The sequence below is a fragment of the Petaurus breviceps genome, unplaced genomic scaffold (assembly GCF_028583685.1).
Source record: "Petaurus breviceps papuanus isolate PSGF00001 unplaced genomic scaffold, PetGlider_PUasm1.0 90763, whole genome shotgun sequence".
NCBI classification, from domain to species: domain Eukaryota; kingdom Metazoa; phylum Chordata; class Mammalia; order Diprotodontia; family Petauridae; genus Petaurus; species Petaurus breviceps.
Window position 1 is genome coordinate 10,173,233 of NW_027187340.1, and position 6,692 is coordinate 10,179,924.

Below are 6,692 nucleotides of genomic sequence, written 5' to 3' on the forward strand. Positions count from 1 at the left end.
CTCTCTCTCTCTCTCTCTCTCTCTCTCTCTCTCTCTCTCTCTCTGTCACTGTCTCTCTCTGTCTCACACACACACACACACACACACATTCTCACATACACTCACCAGAAGTAACTTTCCTCTTCAGTATTCTCCTAGCACTTGGTTTATTCCTCTCCCAGGCACTTATCACATTTTAATTTTGTTCTAACATTATCTGAGCTTCTTTATTAGGCTAGATTGCAAACTCCTTGAGGTTAGTAACTGTCTTTTTCAACCTTATAGCCCTAGTTCTTAGGACAATGCTTTGAACCTAGAACTGCATGCCCCCCCCAAAAAAAAAAACAACAAACCATAAAAGTCTTCTAGCCAGTCCACACTTTTAACAAATAAAGCAACTGAGATCCAGAAAAAGATAAAGTCATTTTAAGGTCACACAGATGCTAAGTGGAAGAGCCAAGAACTGAGCCCAGGTCCTCCAGCACTAAATTCAGTGATCTTTCAATTGTACCATAGGAAGATCTAAGAGACTGAATCCAACCCCAACATGTGATAGATGAGGAAAGCACAGCCCAGAGAAATGAGATTTGCCAGAATCACATAGAAAATAACTGTCTTAGGTAGTTTTATCCCAGATCTTCCTGATTCTGAGACCAGTGCCCTATCCACTATGCCAATGGTCGTCAAAGAGTGGTCTGTAGATCCCTAGGTATTCTCAAAATTTTTTCAGGGTGTTTACAAGTTCAAAACTATTTGCATAATAATACTGAAATGTTACTTGCCCATTAAAATATGTCTTCCTTTTCCAATTACATATCTGTGTAAGGCCAGATTTTTTTTCATATACTTCAACCAAAACTACATTATTTCAACAGATTGAATGCAGAAGTAGATATGAGAGTCCAGCTGTCTTCTATTAAGCCAGACAGTAAAGAGATTTACACAATTATGTAAAACAATGCCACTCTTATCATTAAAGACTTTTTTTCATTTTGGAAAACACTGTTTTTTGTTTAAAATATTTAATCAACACGTAATGAGTTTATTATTTTAAATGAACTAAAAATTTCAAAATTCATGTTTTAATTTCTAATATGACAGATATCAATAGGAATAACTCACACAAATAAAAGCTCTTTTGGGGGTCTTCTATTATTTTTAAGAGTGTAAAGATGTCCTGAGGCTAAAAACTTTGAGAATCACTGCAAAACACCTCAGTGATATCTATTAAGCACCTTCTGTGTCCAAGATAATGATAGATTAAACTCTTAGAACATCTCTCAGCCATCTTAGAAACGTGGCAATTGCAGGCCATATGCTTTGAATGGGGCAAAAAAGACACCTCTCCTTCCAGAGCTGGTGTCTTCCATTCTCCAGCTGTGGCCCATCACTCATCAGAAACTGAATTTCACAATGAACATTCTCCTCTGTCTGTCCAATACTGGTGGGGTCCTGCTAGCCTAGAATATTTAACATCTAATGTAAATGGATCTAATAACTTGCCACAAAAGAATACTAATGAATACTATAAAAGCAGACCCAGGGAAGATTGCAGAAATCATTTACAGAAGAATTAGAGTATATGTTATACTAACTGCTTGTTTTGCTTTGGCTTGATTGTATCCAGAAATAAGATATTATTACTTCGGCAATTCTATGGAGCTGTTGGTCATTTTAATTCTCTCCTGATGTCACTGCAAACATTCCCTCTCCTCCTTATGGTCACAGTTTTCTTTAATTGGTGAGACTCAATGTTTCCTCCAATGTATGAGTCAATCTCCATTTGCCAATGTCTGGCATGAATATTAATATTTTTAAGATGCCATTTTATATATCTCATTCAATGAATGCTGTTGCTGCCTATTATTAATTATTTCAATTATAGTGCAAGCTCATTTATGTATTTTTTAATGTTGGGTCACAACACATTCACCATAAATATATTTATAAAAATACATATATAAAGTTCAGTAACAATATGCCCAACATGCATTCCATGTCATTTGTGTCTGAGGAAGTGTTCATTACAAAGAAGTTTTGCATATTTGTGGCCATTATTTCTGCAAAATACCAACATAAATTTTCATGAGAGAAAATTGGTGCCAATCTGGGTACTAAAGAGTTCCTGAGCACTGGCAGTGGCATATGACCATGATTAAAGGTACAATAGCATAATTCTAGTGACTAAATGTGCTGAGGGAGTCAGTCAATCAATTTATATGGAGCAACCATACTATGAAAAGATTCGATCCAGCTGCCTCATCCAAGCACCATTTCTCACTTCCCTGTATTTTTTGTCTTCCCCTATCAAAATGCAAGATCCTTGAGAGTAAGAACTGTCTCACTTTCTTGGTTTTATTTCTCCAGTGCCTGGCACATCATTAATATTAACAAATATTTCTTCTATCAATAAGCATTTCTTACCATGGCTGAGTGGCTAGGTTGCTGGACTTGGAGTCAGAAAGAGTTAGCTTTTGATTCTATCTCAGACACTGCATAATGCTGGACAAATTGCCTAACCTCTTTGTAGCTCAGTTTTCTCATCTGTATAATGGACACAATTGAAGATCCCTCTTACGTCTCATCTATGGTATTAAGACACTATGTGCTTGTATTAGACACTGGAGTTTCAAGATGAAAAAGAGACTGGACCTCTCCTAACAGTTTTTATATCCTATCAGAGGGGACAATGTGACATAAGTCAAGGAAAAGTAAGTAAAAGGTAATCAGAGGGGGCAAGTCCTAGAAGCCAGGAAATTAAAAGGGTCTAATGTAGGAGAGGACGCAAGCTGAGCTTCGAAGGCACGATTCTAGGGCAATGAAGATTGTACTATACAAGGGATAAATGACCTTAGGTTGCTTAAAGGGGATAAAAGGAGTGGAAGGGGAAGAAACTAAGCTAAGAATCTGATAATATTTGATGGATTGGCATGTGGAATAGACTTATTCTACTTAGTCCTAGAAGGCAAAAGTAGGACACTTCTTTCCACAGTCTCCCTGCCTCCAATTCTATTTTAAAAGCCCATCAATGGAATGCAGGGGCGGGGGAGGGGGGTGGCAGAAGAAAGGACTGTGTTGGTGGGTACTTTCAGGAGACAGAATAGGATTCAATAAGGAAAAAACTTCCCAAAATCTTGTCCAAAAACATAATAGGTTGCCTCAAAGATTGATAAGTTCACTATCTTTGAAGTTACTTAATGGGTACAGGAAGAAAAAAGAAGAAGAAAAAGAAGTTGTATTGATTCCTATTATTTTTTATGCCAATATACTGATACAGTCTCACCATAGGATCATTCCTGGTAACAAAGAAAAGTAGCTAACAATACCAACAAGCACATTAGATAACTCAGAGAATGGAGCACTGGGCCTGGAATCAGGAAGACCTGAGTTCAAATCTAGCCTCAGATACCCACTAACTGTGTGACTCTGGGCAAGTCACTTAAGCTATATTTAACTTAAACCACTGAAGAAGGAAATGACCAATCACTATAGTATCTATGCCAAGAAAACCCCATATGGGTCAAGAGGAGTCGAACAACTACAAAACAAATACATTATGTACAACAAACACAGTATATACAACATTTTATACCTCTGGTACCTTATATATCTACTTAGAAAAGGGAAATGTTTCATTATTTTTCCTTCTAACCATTGCATTTAATCTGAGTTCAGATGCCTCCTAGTGATGTTATCATTTACATTATTGCAGTCATTGTGATTTTTTGTTGTGTGTGTAATAATCTCTTGGCAGATGTAGATATGTCATTGTCACAATAGTCTCTATATGGGGAAGTGGGGGAGGGGGCGAGGGAAGGGAATAGAGAGAACCACTAAGGAAAAAACCAAGGATCCAAGTCTAGATATAAGCATGATTAAGACAATGCACATGTCGAGGTGCTATTGCATGTCAAAAACACTGGTAGTTCATGGAAGCAATTCTCCCTTCCCCTTGCAAATAATCGGGGGTGGGGAGGTGGGAGGGGTGATGAACAGAGTAGTCAGAAGTTGAGAAGAACAATAAAAGATACTACAAAAGCTGGTGGATAAAATCTTAGAACATGTTACTTCTTTTTCCATATTTTGAGACTCCCTCAGGGTCTCATTAATTCTTCATCTGATTTAAGAGGAGATGGGAAAACTTAAGGGTTTCTGGGACAAAACCAAATGGTATTCAGAGTGCACATCTTAACAAGAGAACAGGCCTAAGTGGCTTATAGAATAGGTCAGAAGTGTCAAATACCAAACCCACAATACTCCCAAGGGCAGTCTTAGCTGGATTAAAATATAATTGGGAAATGTTTAAAATAGTAAATAAAAGTACCATATTGTGGGAAAATTAAAACACTAATGCATTGTTGGTGAAGTTGTATACTGATCTAACCATTCTGGAGAGCAATTTGGAACTATGCCCAAAGGGCAATAAAACTATGCATAACTCAGTAATACCACTACTGTCCTAGATCTCCAAAAGATAAAAAACAAAAAGGCTTATATGTACAAAAATATTAATAGCAACTCTTTTAATTGTAGCAAAGAATTGGAAATTGAGGGAATGTCCATTAATTGGGGAAAGACTTACAAGTAGTATATGATTGTGATAGAATGGTATTGTGCTATAAGAAACAATAAGCAGTATGCTCTTAGAAAAACCTAGAAAGACTTGCATGAACTGACGAAGAATAAGATGAGCTGGGGCAGCTAGGTGGCACAGTGAACAAAACAGTGAACAGCTAGGTGGCCCCGGAGTCAGGAGGACCTGAGTTCAAACCCAGCCTCAGACACTTAACACTTACTAGCTGTGTGAATTTGGGCAAGTCACTTAACCCCAATTGCCCTGCCTTCTCTGTTCCAAAAAGGAAGGAAAGAAAGAAGGAAGGAAGGAAGGAAGGAAGGAAGGAAGGGAGGAAGGAAGGAAGGGAGGAAGGAAGGAAGGAAGGAAGGAAGACATGAGCATAACCAGAAAAACACTGTGCACAGTAACAGCAATACAATATGATGATCTACTATGAATGACTTAGCTATTCTCAGCTATTGGTTATTATGGATATTATTGGATATCTCAGTTTGGATATTACTATCCAAGACAATCCTGAAGGACTCCAAGTGAAAGGTGCTGTCCATCTCCAAAGAAATAACTGGTGGATCCTAAATGCAGATCAAAGACACTTTTTCTTTAGTTTTTTTTTTATTATTTTGGAGGGTTTTCTTTCAAGCATGACTTATAGATATGTATTACATGACTACACATGTATAACCTATGCCAAATTGTTTGCTTTTTCAATGAGGAAGAGAATTTGAAGCTCAAAATTTGAAAGAAAAAAAGAATGTTAAAATTGTTTTTCCATATAATTGGGGAAAATAACATTCTTTTAAAAATTAAGTACAATAAAATTAAATAACATTAATATGTGGTTTTCTAAATTGATATGTGCATGAAGGGTTTCTTATTTACATTTTAGTGGCCTCCGTTTTTATTTGAGTTTGACCCCATAGGTGACCACAGGCACTACCTTCTATTGGACAATACCTAATGGAAAACAGTTCATTGCTTAAAAATTGACCAAGGTTTAAACAGGAATTCAAGGAAATGTCCAGGTTTTCTACTAGGACTCAGGGCACTGTCGGGGCAATCCTGGGTATTAAGTACAGGTTGGGACCCCATTTGAAGCAATCCAGTGAGTTCAAGCCTTTGAGAGTTATTGGAAATAGAAAGAGGTATTTCTAATTGAATCACTGACGTAAGGGAGAAGTAATGAATCTAAAGGCTGCTTTCCATCCCTAACAGTTCAATGGGTCCTGTGAACATGGTCCTATACAACAACCAGGTACAATAACCTGGTACACTAACCAGAAATATTATACAAGACAGCGAATGTGTGACCCAAGGGCATGAGAGGTATCCTTCAACAAGGTCTGTAGTCAAGAGAGTGTGTAGCTTAGAGACCCTGTAGCACGGGTCAACACTCCAGTGCTGGCACTAGAGAGCATGGGAGGTTTTCTATGCTTTAGGGGAACCTGGGACCATCTCTCCCAATGGTGCTTTAAAAGCTAAACTACAGATAAGGATTGCAGCATTGGGGGTAGCCAAGAGGGTTCAGGCTAAGGTCTGAAATCCCCAGGAAATAGTCATTTTGAGTTGGCGTAGGCCCCTTTTGTCACTGTTAGAAACTGGGACACTTATTTTAGGTACCATGCACTAGCATAGACAGCACCACCACCTCCAACTTCAGTGGAAAATATATCCATCTAGGACCAGGCTCAGAAAGGGTGGGTTCAAGATACTCCCCCATAATATACCTGTAACAGCAAAATAACAATAACTATAATAGTTAGCATTTACATAATGCTGTGAGGTTTGCAAAGCCCTTTATAAATATAACATTATTCACAGCCACTCCGGTAGGTAGGTCCTATTATTATCCTCATCTTAAAAATGAGGCCCACAGAAATCAAACAATTTCCCACACAGCAATTAGAGATTTGAACTCAGCCTTCCTGACTCCAAACCCAAGGCTTCATCCATTATGCCACCTTGGCATAAAACTAGATTCGTCATCATCAAAGTAGACAGATTGACTACATGTCCAAAGTTGGATTTGGTTGGAGGAGGGAGAGAGCAAAGAGTGATTCAGCAGCTGCCAGCTGAATGGAGGAAGCCATATTTGGTAATATCAGCAGAGCCCCTATAGGTTTAGGCTGACAGAGGTTAC